At 40.9% G+C, this 22,845-nt stretch overlaps 1 non-coding gene across 1 annotated transcript; it reads left to right on the top strand.

The window, feature by feature from the left end:
* Window positions 1–530: 530 nt before the first annotated feature.
* TRNAC-GCA lies at window positions 531–602 on the top strand. The gene has a single exon. It is a non-coding gene; the product is annotated as a tRNA-Cys (tRNA).
* The last annotated feature ends 22,243 nt before the right edge of the window (window positions 603–22,845 follow it).

Below are 22,845 nucleotides of genomic sequence, written 5' to 3'. Positions count from 1 at the left end.
AGGAATCAAATTGAAACACATGCATTGTATTTTCAATCTTTATTGGTTTCAATCTTCTCAAGTAAAAAGATACGTACATAAATTTGTTGTCATTAAAATATAGAAAAATATTAAATTAGATGAACAGTTTGGTGGTAGAGTACTTGAGTATTATTAAAATGGAGATAAGTATCAAACTGGATGAACAAGATAGGTCATAGTTTACTGGTAGAGCAATTGCTTTTCTCTACGTTTTTCATAAATTTTAATTACATTGATAATTAAAATATTATATTATTATATGTAAATAAAAAATTATAGAAAAATATAATTATAGTAAAATATAATTACGCTCATCAAATATTCATTTATAATTCAGATTACATGGAATAAAATAAATCATGAGTTCAATTTATAATTGATTATGGAGGGCTGGGACGGAAAAAAATGTCACTGGTTAGAATCGGTTAGGCCCTTTTTTTTATTATTATCTTAGTTTTTATAAATAATATAGAAATATTAATTAAAATTTGATTACATATAAATCAAACGGGTCCATAGCTCAGTGGTAGAGCAATTGACTGCAGATCAATAGATCATCGGTTCGAACCCGGTTGGGCCCTTTATCAAACTATTATTTGCTAAATTAATGTTCTATTAAAATAATTTTTAAAAGAAAGTCATAAAATTTTAAAAAAATGTATCCAATGCTCAATTTAGGTAAGTAGTTCTAATCAAGTTTGAGAGTCCATCAAATAATATATATATAAATATGATATCTCCTTTTAAAATTTTTATTGTACGAAAGTGGACAGATAGATTTATCTATGATACCAAAGAAATATAGCAGTGAGTCGAGTAGTTAGTGTGCATACAAACTTTGGTGCAGAGTCAAAAAAGTGGAGTCCATGGACTAAGCGGATAGATGAATTTACTCATGTCACGTCCATTGGAATGTCAAGTCTGTCTCATACAAACTTGGGTTTGGACAGTGTCCCGCACTTTTCTAGTCCACTGCCACTCAAAATGTGTGCACAATGAATAATAAATAGGCGTAGGTAGAATTATGTATTTACTAAAAGGCGTACCATAGTTTTGTTTGACACAACAAAAAATGAAGTTCCCCTTTTACCCCTCCCGCCAATCTCCTCTTGTCAATCATCATTTTCCAAGCATTCAAACCACATTTTTAACTGAAAATCATTTTGTGGTTCGGATGCACATCCTTTCACCCTCTCTCTCCCTCCATCCCTTTTATTGGTCTTATAAACACGAAGCGATCATGAACCTCCTTCGCTTGTTATACCTTCTCATGGTGTTTGGCGGCATTGTAAAACAAAAGTTTCAAGAGAAGAGTTCATAGGACAACGGTGGTTAAGAATCGCAGCGTTGAAGAACAAATTTGTAGCAAGAGGGAAATTAGTAGAAGAAGATAGTTAAAGATTTAGCGATGTATGTATACATCTACTATTGTAAAGTTTGTTGGATCGAGAAGCGCTAGATGGGGGGGGGGGGTGAATAGCGCTCGTGGCTATTTCGTTCGATTATCGAAATCGTAAAACACTCGAGTAAAAACGCAGCGGAAATGAAAGAAATACAAGCAGATGAACACAGTGGATTTACTTCGTTCGGAGCCTGTGACGACTCCTACTCGAAGGCCCGCAATCCTTGATCGCTTTCGGTGGGCAACAACTATAAGTTCGTTAAGAGTATTACAAACTAATTACAATTCAAAGCTGTAAAAAGATTATACCGACAACAAAAAGATTAAATCCGAAGCTCCGGGTTGTCGGGGTGTCGTTGCAGCACTTCTGGATTGAGTCGTTAGCAGCTTGTCGCAAGGAGATTGCTTAGATAATCGTTGTTTTTTGAAGCTGCACCTCAACCCTCCTTTTATATGCGGTTCCGGGCGCCTGGATCCCTTCCGGGCGCCTGGAGTGTGACGTGGCCAACCAACCGGGATGCTCCACGTGGCGAAGTCGCGGCAGGGATAAAGTTTGGTCCCGGGCGCCCGGATCCATCCCGGGCGCCCGGACAGCCTTTTTCCAGCAGGCTCCTCACCTGCAAACAAAGGTTAGTCCGAGCAAAATACCCTGCAAGACAGTGTTAGAATCTGATAAAACATAGTAAATAATAATTGACAGTCTTCGGACTGTCCGAGTCTGACTTTGGATTTCCCACCGGAAGCCCTAGGTCGACCCGACGCCTACTGTTCCCTCTGCGGGGAACGCGTCCTCACCTACTCCACTCAGGAGATTTACCTGTTGCCAGTCGATCCTCCAGATCGACTGGACTTTTGCTCAGCACTCGATGCTTCCGGACTTTCTGCTGGACATCCGCTTCCCCGGCTAGTCCAGTCTTTCACCTGGTTCGCGACACCAGGACTTTTCACCTAGGGTTACCACCCCCTAGGACTTTTGCCTGAAGCCATCGACCTGCCAAGACTTTCCGCATAGGGTTACCACCCCCTATGACCTAGGGTTACCGCCCCCTAGGGTTTTCCCTTTGCCTAACTGCAGCTAGGACTTTCCTGAAATCCTCAAGTAGACTTGTTAGACTAAAAAACATCTTAACTTTGAATTCTTTGCCGTTATCAAAACACGAGTTCGATCGTCGGATGCTTCCCGCACCAACAATCTCCCCCTTTTTGATTATGGCAACACGAATTCGAAGTTAAGTAAACAAGCGAATAGATAGTCATTTTAAACACAGGCAAAATTTGCTAAGTATAGATGAACAAGGTAACTAAAGTAAATTTTGCCCTATATACTCCCCCTTAACTTTGGCTCCCCCTTAATTTTTTACTCCCCCTTAATTTGAAATTTTTATGTATGTTTACTTTTTGCTACTCTCCCCCTTTGCCATAATTAAAAAAATGGGCAATGTGTAAAGATTTGTACATGATTAAAGTTAGCAATATTCAACAGAGTTTGGAAGTTCAAGGTTAATTGGAATTTAAGTTTTTAGAACAAGATTATTCTTTTAAGTTCAGTTGGTCCTTAAGTCCAAGCACAAGTCATGTTTATATATTAGGTATCAGAGCCATAGAGAACAAAACATTCTTTTAAAAGAAGACATTGAGTATCCTTTGCCAACTGTCTAACCTTTAGCTACTTGCTGATTGTCTATAGGACAATAGCTTTTACCAGGTTAGTTAAGTTAAGTTATTTAGGTCCAGATAGACTTGACTAGAGCTGGAGAACTATAACTTGATTAATGTTTATTGCATATTTAACGCCCAGACTCATATTGATGCACAGATATAAGCATTCTTGAGTCCAGGCTATACCCTATGCATCTCACGTCATTCTATGTTTTTCAACTATAATCAAGGTAAACCTAGGTGTTTTGTGAGATGCTCTGGCTTAATTCTAGGGGAACATGATATCTAGGGGGAAATCCTAGACTAAACCTAACTTTTGAAAGTCTAGTAAAATTGGAGTTTTGAAAACTGTTCTGCCTAGAAGTTAACAAAATAATAGTAGTAAGGTATTTATTCTACCCAACACATTCTTATTTGCCTTCTAAGTCCACTGAACTCAAGTTCAGGTAAGGGTTTAGTAAAAATGTCAGCTAGGTTTGATTTGGACTCAACGTGGTTGAGTGCAATTTCACCTTTAGCTACATGATCCCTTACAAAGTGATGTTTTACCTCTATGTGTTTGGTCCTAGAGTGGTGTATAGGATTTTTGGTCAGATTAATTGAACTGATATTATCAATAAAGATTTTAGTATTTTTATAGTCTAGTTGATAGTCTTTTAGTGTATGCATCATCCATAACAATTGGGATGCACATTCTCCTAGAGCTATGTATTCAGCTTCTGTAGTGGATAGAGCAACACAATGTTGCTTTCTGCTTGACCAACTAACCCTAGAATCTGGCAGATACCACTTGTACTTTTTCTATCTAGCTTGCACCCGGCATAGTCTGAATCAGAATAGCCATAAAGGTCAAAAGTGCAAGTTCTTGGATACCAAAGTCCTACATTTAGAGTTCCTTTAATATACCTCAGTATTCTTTTAACATATGTTAGGTGTGACTCTTTTGCACAGGATTGGTATCTTGCACACATACCTACTGCAAACAATATGTCGGGTCGACTTGTAGTTAAAGTAAACTCCTATGACACTCCTATAGTATTTTGGGTCTACTGGTTTTCCTTGGTCAGATCAATGTTTATGTTGGTTGTCATTGGAGTAGTTATAATTTTGAGTTTTCCATGTTGAATTTTTTGATTAACTCCTTAGCATACTTAGTTTGATAAATGTAGATTCCATCTTTGGTTTGTTTTATTTGTAAGCCTAAGAAAAAGTTGAGTTCCCCAACCATGCTCATTTCAAATTCACTTTCCATTAACTTAATAAATTCTTTTAGAAATTTTGAGTTAGTTGAGCCAAAAATTATGTCATCAACATAGATTTGGGCTATAAAGATGTCTTTTCCTATAGTTTTCACGAACAAAGTAGGATCAATTTGTCCTTGGTTAAATTCTTTGGATATTAAGTAATTAGATAATCTTTCATACCATGCTCTAGGAGCTTGTTTTAGTCCATATAGTGCCTTTTTTAATTTAAAAACGTGATTAGGATAGTCTATGTCTTCAAACCCTGGAGGTTGGCTTACGTAGACTTCTTCCTTGATAAAATCATTTAAAAAGGCTGACTTAACGTCCATTTGGTACAATTTGAATCCTTTATTGGCTGCATAAGCTAATAACATCCTAATGGACTCGAGTTTAGCTACTGGAGCATATGTTTCATCATAGTCTAGGCCTTCAACTTGACTAAACCCTTTTGCTACTAATCTTGCCTTATTTCTTACTATATCACCGTGATCATCTAACTTATTCCTAAAGACCCATTTAGTACCTATTATTGATTTATCTATGGGTTTAGGTACAAGGTCCCAGACTTGGTTTCTCTCAAATTGGGCTAATTCTTCCTGCATTGCAATGATCCAGTCTGGATCGGAAGGCTTCTTCTATAGTTTTAGGTTCAATTTTAGAAATTAGAGCAATCTGACTAAGGTTTCTATAGGACGATCTAGTTCTGACTCCTAGGTTTGGGTCACCCAAAATTTGGTCAGGTGGGTGAGAGGTGCTTGTTCTAGTTGGTCTTATTTGTAAGTCAGAAACTGGTTCTTCAGACTCATTAAGATTAGTTTGGATTTCATCATCATCTACATCTCTTGGATTAGTGTTAATATTTGCATTTATATTAGGTAAGTTGTTTTCTTCATCAAATATTACATTAGTTGTTTCTTCAACTTTCAATGTATTTTGATTATATACTCTAAAGGCTCTACTGGTAGAGGAGTATCCTAAGAAGATTCCTTGGTTAGATTTGGGTATAAATTTTCCTAAGTAATCTTTAGTATTTAAAATGTGAACTTTACAACCAAATACTTTTAAATAATTTAGATTAGGAATTTTATGATAGTAGAGTTCATACGGTGTTTTGTTGTGATATTTGTTTATTAAAATTCTGGTTTGAATATAATTTGCCGTATTTATTGCTTCAGCCCAAAATTGGTGACTTAACTCATATTCGTTTAACATTGTCCTAGCAGCTTCTTGTAGTGTCCTATTTTTACGTTCTACTAATCCATTTTGTTGGGGGGGGGGGGGGGGTTCTAGGACATGAGAATTCATGTTGGTATCCATTTATTTTACAAAATTGGGTGAACTTATGATTTTCAAATTCCCCTCCGTGATCACTTCTTATTCTTTTAATTTTAGTATCTTTTTCATTTTCCGTTAAGTTGCAAAAATTACTAAATATTTCATAGGTTTCATCTTTTGTTTTTAGAAATTTTACCCAAGTGTACCTGGAGTAGTCATCAATTATTACTAAGCAATATTGGTTCTTGTTTAGTGATTTGGCTCCATGTGAATCAAATAGATCAAGGTGAAGGAGCTCAAGTATGGTGTTGGATCTCTCTAGGTTAGTTGACTTATGGGTTGACTTAGTTTGTTTTCTTTTTTGACATGCATCACAGATTGAATTTTCAATAAATTTTAATTTGGGCAAACCTCTAACTAGACCATTTTGACTTATTCTTGAAATAAGTCTTGTGTGTGTGTGACCCAGCCTTCTGTGCCACAGTTGGGTTTCCTCTTGTTGTGTCAGAAGACACTTTATAGAGGATATTGATAAATTAATTGTGTCGATGTTATTTTTTCTAAGTCCCTTAAGTTTAATTTCTGGATTTTCAATATTTTTAACTAGACATCCGGATTTATCGAAAGTAACTAGATATCCGCTGTCACACAATTGACTTATACTTAGTAAATTAAAGTTAAAATTGTCAACCAATAAAACATTTCGAATAACGAAATCGGAACTAAGTTCAATATTACCTTTTCCGATTACTTTAAGTTTACCGTTGTTGCCGAATGCAACTGATCCTAGACTCTTGTACTTGAGTTTGGTAAACTTCAACTTGTCTCCAGTCATATGTCTGGAGCATCCACTATCCAACATCCATTGATCCAATTCCTACACATGAAGTAGTTGAATTGGTTTCTTTTTAATGGATTTAAAGATAGCGTGATTGAAGCAGACACTATGTTTATTGTCTCCTTAAATTTTCTATTCTATTGTATTCAAGATAACAATAATTTTGAAATTTAGGTTTTTAAAATAATTTTAAAATTTAAGTTTTTAAAATAATTTTGAAATTTAAGTTTTTTTTTAAAAAATATTTTTTTTAAAATAATTTTGAAATTTAAGTTTTTAAAATAATTTTGAAATTTAAGTTTTTAAAATAATTTTGAAATTTAAGTTTTTTAAAATAATTTTTAAATTTAAGTTTTTAAAATAATTTTGAAATTTAAGTTTTTAAAATAATTTTGAAATTTAAGTTTGAAAAATAATTTTGAAATTTAAGTTTTTAAAATAATTTTGAAATTTAAGTTTTTAAAATAGTTTTGAAATTTAAGTTTTTAAAATACTTTTGAAATTTAAGTTTTTAAAATAATTTTGAAATTTAAGTTTTTAAAATAATTTTGAAATTTAAGTTTAAAATAATTTTGAAGTTTATGTTTGAAAAAACTTAGTCATCTCACCCGATCTAATTTCTCAATCCGGGAATCCTATAATTTTTGTGAGATGAATTGAGGTTCAATTTAAAGGTTTTGTTTAGTCTTGTGTTAGATTTAGGTTTAGCTTTGGATTCAACAAGTAAGCATTCTTTGGATAAACTTCTGGGCTATGGTGAGTCACAAGGAGCTCATTAAAGTAACCATGCCTTTGAGGTTTTCCAAATAGTTCTACCCATTGAACTTAATACTAAAACTTGGTCTAACTAGTTATGATCCATTTAAGGGTAGCTTCGGTCAGTTCCACTTGACCAAATGCACCAGGTCGAAGCCATATCTTCCTAGACATGCGATGCCCAAGTTTCCCTAACGTACTATCATCCAAAAACTTCACCAGTACTGTGGTTCAAGTTAAACTTATCCCGTTTTAATCTAACCTTAAATACCCTGCCGGGTAATCCATTCTTGTCTTACCCATTCCGGGTAAATTAGGTTCAGTTACCCTGTCGGGTAGTTCAGTTGGAGGTGCCAGCTAGTTTGGACCCTCCTTCTATTTTTCATTTATAATTTTGATTTTTAATTTCGAATTTTGAATTTAGAATTTGATTTTAGATTTTAAATTTAATTTCGAATTTTGAATTTGATTTTAGATTTTTAATTTCGAATTTTGAATTTGATTTTAGATTTTTAATTTCGAATTTTGAATTTTGATCTTAGATTTTTAATTTAATTTCGAATTTTGAATTTTGATCGTTTTCATTTTAGCTTTCCCTGGATCACTGCCTCGATATGGTCTGTCGAGGAAGTATATTTGATCTTTCGGAACCCAGTATTGGCCAAGTCCACTTTGATTTATCAATTTGGACTTGGGGACCCATGCTTGGACTGATTTACTACTTTGTTTGTTTATTAAGGATAAATACGATTTATATTTCTTTTTACTTTTATATCCTAGCCCAGTCTTATTGTAGACGGCTCTTTGTGTCCCAAGAATTAGATCCAAATTCTTGGAGCTCAGAGAGAACTTTTCTAAAGTAATTTTTAAATCATTTAACTGATTTTTCAGATTTGAATTTTCTTTCTCAAGTTGTTGTACTTGAGTTGAGTCTTCAGTTAAAGATTTTGAGTTAGTTACTCCTTTAAGAATGGTTACTTCTTTTAAAAGTGACTTAATTTTCAAATTTGACTTGGCTAATTTGCGAAGTAAATAATTGACTAAATTATTAAGCCTAGGAATACTTACAGCGGAGTCTGGCCCTTCGGAAACGGATGCGGATCCGTGGCTTTGCTCGGAGTCGGCTTCTGACTCGCTTTCGGATTCGATGATCTGGTCCCGGGCCATCAATGCGAGTAAACTCGTTTGGTCGAGTTCGTCGTCTTCGTCCTCCGAAGAAGATTCGTCCCAGGTTGCCTTTAGGGCCTTCTTTCTTCTTTGCTTTTTGGCCTCCTTTTGGTTGGGACAGTTGGCCTTGATATGCCCTTTCTGGTTGCACCCGTAACATGTGACTTCGAACTTCACCTTGGAGTTTTGTTGGGCCTCCCTGGATTGGACTGCCTTCTTTAGATCTTTCTTGTTGAAGCCCTTCTTCTTCTTGTAGAGCTTCTTTACAAGATTCACAAGTTCGCTGGTCATTTCATCTTCTGAATCTTCTGAGTCAGGTTCATCTTCTGATTCTGATTCAATTTTCGCCGTCCTCTTGATTCCCGTGTTCGATTCGTTCCTACAACCAAAGCAATCCCTTTCTCGGATGGCTGTGCATTAGTTTGTTCATGGAGTTCGAATTCGCTAAATAATTCGTCTAATTTCAAGGAGGACAAATCCTTAGAGACTTTATAGGCATCTACCATTGATGCCCATAGTGTACTCCTAGGGAATGAGTTAAGGGCATACCTTATTATATCTCTGTTTTCTACCTTCTGTCCGATTCCATGTAGAGAATTCAGGATATCTTGAATTCGGGCGTGCAAAGAACTTGCCGTCTCGCCTTCCTGCATTTTCAAATTATATAGTTTATTTAGTAACAAATCACGTTTACTCACCTTGGTTTCTGAGGTGCCCTCGTGTAGTTCGATCAGTTTCTCCCATAGTTCCTTTGCGGAGGAGAATGGACCGACTCTGTTGAGCTCTTCTTTGGTAAGGCCGCACTGGATTGTGCAGGTGGCTTTGGCGTCGGCTTCCACCTTTTTGATAAATGCTGGCTCCCAGTTTTCACAGGATGTAGGCTTACCGTCTGTACCAGTTGGTAGTTGCAATCCTGTTTTCACGATCATCCAGGTGTCGAACTGGATCTTTAGATAAATTTCCATTCGCCCCTTCCAATATCCGAAGTCTTCTCCGGAAAATAATGGGGGACGAACGGTGCTAAATCCTTCTTGTTGGGCCATTTAGATCTAAAAAAAATAGAAACAACAAGATCTATTCCAAGACTAAGTCTTGGATTAGTAGTGCGGGAGGAAGGAAAAAATAACAGGCTCAAGTGGTATTGACCAGCTTTGAGCAGAAAATCGATTCGTAAAAAGAGATTAGAATATAGCTATGAGGCTAAATTCTAATCGATTCCGAACAAAACCACGAAAAACTTGTCTCGAATAGTGGTTGCACTGATTCAAGACTACCCCGCTTTGATACCAATTGTTGGATCGAGAAGCGCTAGAGGGGGGGGGGGTGAATAGCGCTCGTGGCTATTTCGTTCGATTATCGAAATCGTAAAACACTCGAGTAAAAACGCAGCAGAAATGAAAGAAATACAAGCAGATGAACACAGTGGATTTACTTCGTTCGGAGCCTGTGACGACTCCTACTCGAAGGCCCGCAATCCTTGATCGCTTTCGGTGGGCAACAACTATAAGTTCGTTAAGAGTATTACAAACTCATTACAATTCAAAGCTGTAAAAAGATTATACCGACAACAAAAAGATTAAATCCGAAGCTCCGGGTTGTCGGGGTGTCGTTGCAGCACTTCTGGATTGAGTCGTTAGCAGCTTGTCGCAAGGAGATTGCTTAGATAATCGTTGTTTTTTGAAGCTGCACCTCAACCCTCCTTTTATATGCGGTTCCGGGCGCCTGGATCCCTTCCGGGCGCCTGGAGTGTGACGTGGCCAACCAACCGGGATGCTCCACGTGGCGAAGTCGCGGCAGGGATAAAGTTTGGTCCCGGGCGCCCGGACAGCCTTTTTCCAGCAGGCTCCTCACCTGCAAACAAAGGTTAGTCCGAGCAAAATACCCTGCAAGACAGTGTTAGAATCTGATAAAACATATAAATAATAATTGACAGTCTTCGGACTGTCCGAGTCTGACTTTGGATTTCCCACCGGAAGCCCTAGGTCGACCCGACGCCTACTGTTCCCTCTGCGGGGAACGCGCCCTCACCTACTCCACTCAGGAGATTTACCTGTTGCCAGTCGATCCTCCAGATCGACTGGACTTTTGCTCAGCACTCGATGCTTCCGGACTTTCTGCTGGACATCCGCTTCCCCGGCTAGTCCAGTCTTTCACCTGGTTCGCGACACCAGGACTTTTCACCTAGGGTTACCACCCCCTAGGACTTTTGCCTGAAGCCATCGACCTGCCAAGACTTTCCGCATAGGGTTACCACCCCCTATGATTTAGGGTTACCGCCCCCTAGGGTTTTCCCTTTGCCTAACTGCAGCTAGGACTTTCCTGAAATCCTCAAGTAGATTTGTTAGACTAAAAAACATCTTAACTTTGAATTCTTTGCCGTTATCAAAACACGAGTTCGATCGTCGGATGCTTCCCGCACCAACAAAGTTATCATGTAAAAAAATATTACAGTTGGTAGCAAAGGGTGATGAAAAAAATAGTGTTTATGGTTTCATTCGATGTCTGGGGAATAAATATTCAACAACACCTGCAAGGTGCTCCACTGTGATGTTAGATTTTAGCTAGACCTTGCTCATGCATGTTAGGTTGATATGGTAGGTATCAGGACATTAGGCCTAATATGCAATCATGTCAGGTCCACTGTATTTATTGATAAAAAATTTGGTCTGATACTGATGCGGTGATGATGAGGGGCCCACCCCGCTGCCACGGTGGAAGTCAAAGGAGGTCAAAGTCAAGACGGTCAACGGGTGGATGACATCGGCCGATCATCTGAAACATTCCCCGATCGGAGAGAAGGCCCTGATCCGTCGTCAACTTCGACACAGGGAGCACTCAAACACCCGACACTCAGGGATGAATGATGTGCAGAAGCTGAGCGGCTACCCCGCTCGACCTGACAGCGAGGCACGACATCGATAGAATTTCGACTTCAGTCGAGCGATTTCTTCGCTCGACCTAGCAGCAGACTCAACATTAGCCGAACAGTTAGAGTATATACTAAAAGCCTAGCTTTTGTAAACATTTATTTTGAAATAAAGAATTACATTGGTCAAATGTCTACATTTATATGCTAAGTGTAGTTGTTATAGATAACATGATGTGTGATGTCACATACAAAAGATCATGTTATGAATTCCTTATAAATTATAAACAGTATCTCACGACTAAGATGGAAAGGAACAAACCATTGGAATAGTGGTAGTGTAATTTGGTATTAGTTTATATTAACTATAAAATTACACTAGTACACTCTGAGTGTATTGTGTTGGGTTCTTCGGGCCGCGAAAACCGCTTTTCGCGTCGCGGAAACCTCGAATCACCCAAGGCCAACGGATCCGTGCAAGGAAAACCAAACGAAAATTACGAGTACGAGTTTCAAAATATCTAGATCTACTCCTAGATCTATGTGTTAAGAATATACCTTGAAGCGTGCCCTTTTCGCGTTCCCGCTCGTCCAAGGAGTTGCCGGATCTCTAGACCGTCAAGCGTCGGTCCTCTAGAACTATCCACACGGATACGTAGGTGGAGAAAACCTCACACAAAGGTGTGCTAGCACCTTGGTGAGATTCGGCCAAGCAAGGAGGAGAGGGAGAGGGAGAGCTTGAGAGGAAGAAGGAAGAAGAAGCACACTTGAATGGAAAAATGAATTCACCATTCAAAACCAAAGTGGCCGGCCACTCTCAATGGTGAAAACTCCCAAATTAATTGCATTAATTGTAATTAATATGATGCCATTAAAGAGAATGGCTTTGTAACTTCCATGAGGTGGCACCCATGATGATGTGGAGTAACATCATTGGTCCACATCAATGCCAACTCACCAATGAGGTGGCATAAAGTCAAGTCTAACTTGACTTTTAATCTTCCTCTCAAGTCAAGTCAAACTTGACCAAATCTCTTCCATGGTTGATCGAACCCAACCATTTGATTCAAGCCAACTTAATATAATGAATCTAATTCATTTAATTAAATTGATTCAATGAGTCAAAATCTAAATTAGACTCATTAAACACATGAATCAACTTGAGTCGAACTCAAGTTAGCCCAATTAGGATTACTCTTAATCCAATTTGATTCATCAAATGAATCTAATCCTCTTGGTTCATCATATGAACCTAATCTCCATCTAATTGTCCTAAGTGTGTGACCCTATAGGTTCTTGTAACGTTGGCAATGCCCTAAACCCATTTAGGAGCATAAGTAATGAGCGGTATCTAGCAACACATCATTACTACCCAAGTTACAAGAATGTCGAGATCCAACATCACCTTGTGACTACTAATTGTGACTCCTCACAAAATGTGACATTGTCCTTCTATCCTAGACATCTAGATTGATCAATGTGAGGCATAGACCGTGTCATCCTCTAATCAATCTAAATCTTGAACTCCAAGTAGACTCACTCAATCAAATGAGCTCAACATCTCATGTTGACTCATTTGGGCATGGCCATGCACTTCGTGGTCTAACTCTATCAAGAATATTGATGTCGCTCCCGTCATATGGGAGGGATAGATCCCATCTACATCACTCACATCCCTCTGCATAATTTGTTACATACCCAGTAATCGCCTTTATAGTCCACCCTGTTACGGGTGACGTTTGACGAAACCAAAGTACATAACTCCTTATGTAGGGATCCATGGTGACTTCAGGTCAAAGGACTAATAGTCATACTAATAGTCACATGAGAAAGTATATGACACTCATATAACGATCCATGATACTTTCTCATGGCGGGTCATTCAGTATACATTCTCTAATGCATACCCATGTGTCAGCTTGATATCTCTATATCCATGACTTGTGAGATCAAGTCATCGAGCTGACCTACATGCTAGTCTTATTGTATTAACATTGTCCCTGAATGTTAATACTCGACTAGGAATGATTTAGAGTAGTGCTCCCTATATCATCTCACTATCGATTCAACTAATCGATTGATATAGGTATGAACCTTCTACTCAAGGACGTTATTATACTTAGTCTATTTGGCACTAATACAAATAAGTATAATAACCAAACAAATGCCTTTATTAATATACAAGAATATGATACAATGAGTCCATACAATCATCAAATGATTGGCTCTAGGGCTCTAACTAACATATTGAGCAGGACTATTTAAGGTAAATTCTTTTTATACTGACTGCATAAAAGAACAAGACCTTTGTTATTATGGAAGTGTGTGCTCTTAATTATGATATAATAACAAACACATATACTCAATATTTATTTCTTTAATTTATCAAAGGGTGCGATTTAGTTCGATAAATCAATAGGCCCGATAAGTTGAGAAATTGTATTATTTATATGATGTGTTGTTGATTATAGAATGAAACTGTGTCCTAGTAATCTAGGTTGATGATGTCCCCAAGAGGATCTCATAAGGATTGTCATGTAAATCCTGCAGGTAGACTTAGTCCGACATGACGATAAGGTTGAGTGGTATTACTCTTGGAGTTAGATATTAATTAAAGTGAGTTGTCAGTAATTCATTTAATTACTGGGTATTCAATATCTTAAACACAGGGAGATTAATACACTCATGATAAGAAGGAGCTCATATAGTAATATGGGATTGGTGCGATAGTTCAATAATAACTCTTTAGTGGAATGAGATATTATTGATGAACTCGAGTTGGGTGTTCGGGGCGAACACGGGAAGCTCAAGTTCATCGGGAGACCAAAACCAATTCCTTCTCTCGGTCCCTGTCGTAGCCTCTTATTTATAAAGTCTTATACCCACCTATACTCACCTTCTTACCCACCTTAAGGTGGCCGGCCAAGCCTAGCTTGGAGCCCAAGCTAGGGCCACCCAAACCAAGGTAAGTTGGTGGCCGGCCCTAGCTTGAACCCAAGCTTGGTGTGGCCGGCCATAATAAATTAAAAGGATTTTATTTTTTAAAATCTTTCTTATGTGGAAGCCATGGTTTTAAAAGAGAGTTTAAAATTTAAATCTTTCCTTTTATAGTTTTCTACAAAAGATTAAGAGAAAGGTTTAATATTTTTCCTTATTTGTAGTTAAAAGGAAGATTTTAAATTTTTGATAAAACTTTCCTTTTTAACCATTCTCATGATTTTAAAAGAGAGTTTTAAAATTTGAATCTTTCCTTTTATAGTTTCTACAAAAGATTAAGAAAAGCTTTGATATCTTTCCTTATTTGTAGATTGAAAGGAAGATTTTAATTTTAGAGAAAACTTTCTTTTTTGTAAATCATCCACATGTTTTAATAGAGTGATTTTAATTTATAAAAGTTTCCTTTTATGACCAAGCATGAAGGAAATTTTTAAAAGAGAAATTTTTATTTAAAAATTTCTGAAAACAAATTAGGAAGTTTTAATTTTGTGTTTAAAACTTTCTTTACTTGGAGGATTAGATATGGTCGGCCACATTAATAGAGAAAAGAATTTTTAATTAGTTAAATTTTCCTTTTCAATGGCAAGGAAAATAAGGAAGTTTTTATTAAAACTTTCCTTATTTGCCAAGACCAAGGAATATAAAAGAGAGGGTAGAGGTGCATCACCTCATAACAATATACATCTAATATTCCTCTCTTCTCTTCCTTGTGGTGGTCGGTCCTCCCTATCTTCTTCCTCTACTCCTTTTCTTCTTCATTGGTGGTCGGCGACACCAACCCTCAAGGAGCTTGTTGGTGGTCGGATTTTGCTTGGAGAAGAAGTAGAGAAAGGAGGCTTTGTTTCTAGCATCTCTTGGAGCTTGGTGGTGGTGGCCGAACCTCATCTTCTCTTGGAGTTCTTGTGGTGGCCGAAACTTGCTTGGAGAAGAAGGAAGCTTGGGTGGATTCTCGTCTCGGTAGATCATCGTCCACACAACGTCCGAGATAAGAAGAGGAATACGACAGAAGATCGTGAGGTCTATAAGCTATAAAAGGTATAACTAGTTATTAGTTTCCGCATCATAACTAGTTCATCCTTTTATTTAGATTTTGAAATACCAAACACAAGAGGCTAATGAAACTAGGTTATCGAATTTATGTTTTCGATTTTGTGTTTCTTTTGTTTTTCGAACTTGTGATTCGATTGTTCTTTTTGGTTAAACCTAGGGTTACTATAAGGAAATTAAATATTAAATTTCGTTGAAAGGTTTTGTCTAGGAAGTGGTGGATGCTCTCATACCCAAGAAGGTCTAGTGCCTTGCCATGTTTAACCTGGAAGCCGATCTCTGAAATTAATATTTAATTAAATTTGTAACATGGGTGGATTTGGATCAATAATGTTAAGCATCGTTTGCGATCCAAGCCTAAACCACTAAGAACAAATATATTGAATTTGGAATCAATAATGTTAAGTTCCGTTTGCGATTCTAAATTTAATTTCTAAAGAACACAATAGATTGTTAGGAATGATTCAGGACTTGTACAAAATTTTTATACAGGGGAACCGGTTCGATATTTTGAGTAGCAACCAACACTAACACGGGAACAGTGGACTTCCGACTGAGCGACTATCCCACTTGGCCCAGCGACAGATCATGGTAGAGGATTTCTGGCTGAGCGGCTATCTCGCTCGACTCGACAACATACAGTACACGGGCAGTGGACTTCCAGCCGAGCGATTATCACGCTCGGCCTGATAGTAGACATCACGTGGACAACACATGGACAGTGGAGTTTCGACCGAGCGGCTATTTCGCTCGGCCAAGCAATAGACACAACATGATATCTCTCATCATCCTATTGGGAGCTTGTGCCGCTGACAGGCGGTATGGTCAGACAGAGGATCGTACGGCCGAAGCTTCCACTGTCACTTTAGAGATATGCGCGTCCCGTTAAGGTACTGTGTCAAGGACACTTTACTGACACATTTTTTCAAGAAAAGCTTTGAGATATGTGCTCACCTTGGGAAGCATACACGCGCACTTTCGGAGCTCTATATAAAAGGGGGGGTCCAAGCATCGGCGGAGGTATGCTTTACACGCGATTTCTATTATTGCACTACAATTCTCGTTGCTTCTTCTTGCTTCGCCAGAGACTGACTTGAGCATCGGAGGGCTATCGCTGGGGACCCCTGTTGGGATGTATACTATAAGCCTAGCTTTTGTATGAATATCTGTTTTGAAATATTTTGAAATGAGAATCACCTTGGTCAAATGTTTGCATTTTATATTTATATATATGTCAATGCAGTTGTCCATTTAATTTATATTGTAGATAATATGGTATGTGGTACCACACAGAAGATCATGTTATCAGTTCCTTATAAATTATAAATAGTAGCTCATAACCAAGATGAATTGGGACAAACCATTGGAACGGTTGTAGTGTAATTTGGTATTAGTATGTCTTGACTATAAAATTACACTAGTACACTATGTGTGTATTGAGCAGGACCGTTTGAGGTTATTTGATTTGTACTAACTACATAAAAGAACAAAACCTCTATTATTATGGATGTGCGTCCTCTTAATCCATATATAATAACAAGCACGTATACTTAGTATTTATTTCTTGAACTTGTCAATGAGTGAGATTTATTCGTTAAATCAATAGGTCCGATGAGTTGGGAGATAGTACTGTTTATATGGTGTATTGTTGATTATAGAAGGAATCTGTGTCCTAATTATTTAGGCTGATGATGTCCCCTTGAGGAGCTCATAAGGATTATCATGTAAACCCTGCAGGTGGACTTAGTCCAGCATGATAATAAAGTTGAGTGGTACTACTCTTGGAATCAGATGTTAATTAATTGAGTTGTCAGTAACTCATTTAATTAACGGACATACGATATCTTAAACACAGGGAGATTAATGCACTCATGATAAGAAGGAGCCCATATTGTAATATGAGATTGGTGCTGTAGTTCAATAATAACCCTTTAGTGGTATGAGTTATTATTGATGGACTTGAGTTGAGTGTTCGGGCCGAACACAGAAAGCCCAAGCCCATCAGGAGGCCTAAACCAATTCTTTCTCTAGGTCCCTGTTGTAGCCTCTATATAAAGTCTCACATCCACCCATCCACAATTTGGTTTAATCCTACCTTCCTAGGGCCGACGGCAAGGGTTATAAAAGGGAGTAGGTGGGGCCTCAAAACCTAATTTTCCCACAATTCTCTTCTCTTCCTTGCTAAGGCCGGCGCCTCCTCCTTGCTAGGGTTGGCGCCTCTTCTTCTCCTTGGTGGTCGACAGCTTGGAAAAGAAGAAGAAGAGGAGAAGGTGTCCATCCTAGAGCTTCTCTTGGCGGCCAACGGTTTGGAAGTAAAGAAGGGAAGGGTATTTGTTGTCTTGGTAGATCGTCACCCACACGACGTCCAAGAAGAGGAGAGGAATACAATAGAAGATCAATAGGTCTTTGGCTACAAAGGAAAGGTATAACTAATTCTTTGATTCCGCTGTGTAATTAGTTTAGTTTTCTTTGTATCGATCCTGAATACCAACACAAGAGGCTAGCGATCTTGTATTTCGATCAAGGTGTGCTTTGATCCATCAAGTACTTGCTCGATTGATCAAACACATGTCTGATCGAAAATGTGGGTTGCTAGGAAAAGTTCTGTACTTGTATAATTTTTGTACAAGGGAAATTGAAACAGAATGGAATTCCAGCGCCTTCAACCCTTCCCTGGCTCGGCACTGACACTACTTGTGTTGCAGGCGAGAGCGAAGTCCATAGGAGGTCAACAGGAGCGCCACATCCCCAGCATCCATCTCATCGACTTTCGGACAAGATCATATTTGGCACCGTCCGTGGGAACGTCACCTGAATATGAGCCGAGAAGATGGAGGACGCTGGACGACTAACAACCATGATGCTCACTCAAGAGGAGCTGGAAATGCTCGTGCAAGCCTGACCTGCAAAAATGATCGAGCAGCAACAACAACAAGCGTTAGCCGATCGGCTAGCACCGCAGCCTGCAACATCGACAGCTGATAAACGAGCAGGGCAGGAAGATCGAGAGGAGCAACTCTCCATTTGGAGACAAAACAAAAGGTCGACCGACACACAGGGTGAAGCGCCACCCGTGGGGCTGTGTCGAACCCCTTCCATCGAGCCTTGTTCCAGACCCCCTCGGAGATAGCCCAAACGCATTAAGAGCGGGGATCATCTTCGGACGATGTTCCCATTCGGGATACACGGAAAGACAAAGCACCCCGAGGCAACATGTCTCCCGAACTAATCAATCGATAGTTCTCAGAGGAGATCTTACAAGACCCTCTACCTCGACAATACACCCCGTTGGCGATCAGGACATACAACGGGTCAACCGAACCAGATGATCATCTGGATCGGTTTGATAATGAGGCCACGCTGCACCAATACATGGACTGAGTAAAGTGCCGTGTCTTCCTCACGACTCTCTCTGGATCAGCACAGTGTTGGTTCAGAAGACTATCGGACGACTCGATACAGAGCTTCAAAGATTTCTGAGCCACTTTCCAACACCACTTTGCTAGCAGCCGATGCTACCAGAAGACGAGCGTCAGCCTCTTCGCCCTGAATCAAGGGCCTAAAGAAGCGCTCCGAGCGTACATTCAACGCTTCAATCAAGTGACCATGGACATCCCCTCGGTCTCATCTGAGACTATGATTAACGCCTTCACCCAGGGGCTCGCAGAGGGAGATTTTTTTTGGTCACTCATCAGGAAGCCGCCTAGGGACTTTGACCACATGCTCAAAAAGGCCAACGAGTACATCAATGTGGAAGAAGCCCAGGCGACCAGAAGAAAAGAGGCGCTGACCGAGCACACGACACCAATCAAACGCCGATCGTCGAGCAGCCATCAGCCACCCAAGGGGTTGAGCGCTGAAGGAACACGACCACACCAGGAGAGCAGGGTGCACGTCGTATAGCATGTGGTGTCCGGTCGGCCCAAGGCGTCAAAGGGCAAGGTATGGGCGCCTATGTTTTGTTCATTCCACCAGTCGATGACGCTCAACATGCGGGATTGCCGAGGACTGACACTGATCGTCAGTCGACTGACCCCGAGAGGGTATCGCCGCTGCTCCCCATCTCCTGATTTGCAAGATCGACACCGATCCACCAGACAGAGAGAGGATGAAAGAAGGTCGGCCGAACGACACCATCAACAGTGGCGGAGGGATAACGCTAACCCCTCCCGGATCCCGATCGAGTGAAATAGGCCATCCGTTCGGGAAGAAGAAAATAGGAACAACGTTTCTCGAGGAGAGATAGACATGATCGCCGGAGAGCCGACCGACAGTGACTCCAACCGAGCCAGGAAGTCATACGCTCGACAGTTGGAGATCCACGTCGTCGGATGCAACAAGGAGAAAGCCGAAGGGCCTTAGATTAGCTTCGGCCTAGCGACCTGGAGGGCGTAGAGATCCCTCATGATGATGCCCTGATTATCCGAACGGTGATCGCCAACTACACTATTCATCGAACTTTCGTCGACACGGAGAGTTTGGTGAACATCATCTTTAAGAAGGCATTCGATTAGCTGCAGATTGATCGAAGCGAGCTGTTGCCCATGGCGACCCCGCTCTACAGATTCACCGACAATGAAGTTTTGCCGATCGGCCAAGCAAGGCTGGACATCACACTGGGAGAAGAGCCGTTGAGGAGGACCCGGACAACCAACTTCATAGTGGTGGACGCACCGTCGACCTACAACGTTATCTTGGGCCGACCGACCCTCAACGAGTTCCGGGTGGTGGTGTCAACTAGTTACTGCCTGAAGATAAAGTTCCCAGTGGATAATCAGATGGGCGAGGTCAAAGGCGACCAACTGGCCGCTTGGCACTACTATGTGGAGATGGTAAAAATCGAGGCGAAAGTCACTCGGAAGAATCCACGGCTAGAGGTAAATGCTATCATTGAAAATCCTCCGACTCTGGTATATGAAGAAAAGGAGGAGGTCCAGATACATCCCAGCCAGACGGAGGCAACCACCTTCATTGCCGCCAATCTAGAGGAGGAAAATAAGGTAGAGTTGGTCGACTGCCTTAAACAAAACCATGACGTATTCGCTTGGTCAACCCATGAGCTTCCCGGCATCTCCCCGAGCATGGCTCAACACGAGCTTCATGTCCGATCGGACGCTCGGCCGGTTAAGCAAAGGAAAAGGGATTTCAGCGCGGAGCAGAACGTGATCATCTGGGCAAAGATAGAAAAGGTATTGGAGGCCAACCATATCAGGGAAGTCCAATTCCCGAGCTGGCTAGACAATGTTGTGCTGGTCTCCAAGCTGGGCAATAGATGGCGGGTCTGCATTGACTTCCATGACTTAAACAAGGCATGCCCGAAGGACTTCTATCCATTGCCCAGGATAGATCAAATGGTGGACTCGACGGTGGGCTGCGAGCTGATCTGCATGCTCGACGCGTATCAAGGATACCACCAAGTGTCGCTCGCCCGCGAGGACTATGATAAGGTTAGCTTCATCATGGCCGACGGGACATACTGCTACAACGTCATGTCGTTCAAATTGAAGAATGCTGGAGCCACCTACCAGAGGCTGATGAATAAAGTGTTCCGACGGTAGATCGACCGTATTGTGGAGGTATACGTCGATGACATACTAATTAAATCCTTCCGAGTTGCTGACTTATGCGCAAATATCAATGAGACTTGCCGAATGTTGAGGACTTATGGGATAAAGCTGAACATGAGCAAGTGTCTGTTTGGAGCGAAGAGTGGCCACTTCCTGGGCTACATCGTCACCGAGCGGGGCATTGAAGCTAACCCAAGCAAGGTCAAAGATTTATAAGATATGTCACTGCCTTGGAACTTGAAGGAAGCTTAGAGGCTGACCGGTCGGATCACGATGCTATCTAGATTCATATCAAAGTCATCCGATTGAAGTCTATTGCTCTTCAAGGTGCTCCGCCAAGCCACGAAGTTCCAATGGGATGCCGAGTGCCTGGAGGAGCTGAAGGAGTATCTAAACTCACTGTCTATGTTGGCCAAGCCGGTTGTGGGTGAGCCACTGTGGATTTATTTGTCATCCAATGAACATGTCGTTGGATTGGCTCTGGTTAGGCAGAACTGCCAGGATCAGCAGCCTGTATATTTTTTTGAGCCATATATTGAAGGATGCTGAATCTCGCTACAGCGGTCTTAAAAAACTGGTGTATGCTTTGATTCTAGCCGCTCGGAGGTTTCGTCCGTATTTCCTAGCGCACATGATCATCGTGCTGACTAATAGTGCCATGGAATGAGTCATTCTCAACCCAGAGGCATTGGGAAGGCTAATCAAATGGACGATCAAGCTGAGTGAGTTCGACATTCGGTATCAACCCCGAGCGGTGATCAAGGCTCAAGCCTTGGCAGATTTCATCATAGAAGTCCAAAGTGACGAGCCGACAGCAACATGGAAGATATATGTGGATGACTCGTCCACTCGGCAGGGCAGCGGGATCGACATACTGCTTATCTCACCATGGGAGGACCGGATGCAGCTGTCCGTTCGACTAGACTACCGAGCCACTAATAATTAAGCAGAGTATGAGATGCTGATAGCTGGCCTACAGGCAGCTCGGCACGTGGGAGCAGTTAAAGTCCTCATCCACTCGGACTCCCAGCTCGCTGCCCAGTAGCTATCCGGGACGTTTGAGATAAGCAACACTCGGCTGAGGCTCTATGCAGAGGCCTTCGAGAAACTGAAGACCAACTTTTAGGAGGTTATTATACAGAAGATCCCTCGATCAGAGAACTAGGTAGCGGATGAGTTAGCGAAGCTAGCCAGTTCCTTGATGCCAATCGTCATAGCTCAATCGATCGAGCAAGTATCGCTTGTGGTACACATCAATCGAATGGAGGGAATAACCTTCCCGAGCGACTGAAGGACAACCCTGATGGAGTTTCTACACCCGCCGATCCAGAGGAGGCCCGCTTATTGAAAAAGAGGGTCGGGTGGTTCACCTTGATCGGCGACCAGCTCTATAAGAGAGCCTTCTCTAGGTCCCTCCTCAAGTGCATCAGATCAGAGGGCGTCAAGTATGTTCTGAAGGAGGTGCACCAAGGCTCTTGTGGAGGTCATCTGGGTGGCCGTGCATTAGTCCGTAAGATACACCTGGCCGGATATTTCTGGCTGACCCTCCAGGAGGACGTCGCTCGGATGGTGGCCACTTGCTTGTCCTGCCAGAAGTATCACAACATGTCGTACTGACCGACCGAGGAAATAAAAGCGTCCACTGTATCATGCCCGTTCGACCAATGGGTTATGGACATCGTCGGGCCGTTTCCCATGGTGACCGATCAGCGGAAGTTTCTGCTCATTGTGGTAGACTACTTCTTAAAGTGGGTAGAAGCCAAGCTGCTGGCGAGGATCACCGAGCAGATGGCCATCAAATTCGTGTGGCAGAACATCATTTACCAGTTCGGCATCCCACGTCAGCTCATATCTGACAACGAAAGACAGTTCGCCGGCTGGAGACTCAAAGAATGGTGTGAAGGCTATGACATCCGACAAGCTTTCACATCGGTAGCCAACCCTCAGGGCAACGAGCAAGTCGAAGTCACCAATCAAGAGATCCTCAGAATCTTACGCGCTCGGCT

This window comes from Zingiber officinale, chromosome 7A, assembly GCF_018446385.1.
Source record: "Zingiber officinale cultivar Zhangliang chromosome 7A, Zo_v1.1, whole genome shotgun sequence".
Taxonomy (NCBI): Eukaryota; Viridiplantae; Streptophyta; class Magnoliopsida; order Zingiberales; family Zingiberaceae; genus Zingiber; species Zingiber officinale.
Note: the sequence above shows the minus strand (reverse complement) of the source record. Positions and strands in the feature narration are given on the sequence as shown.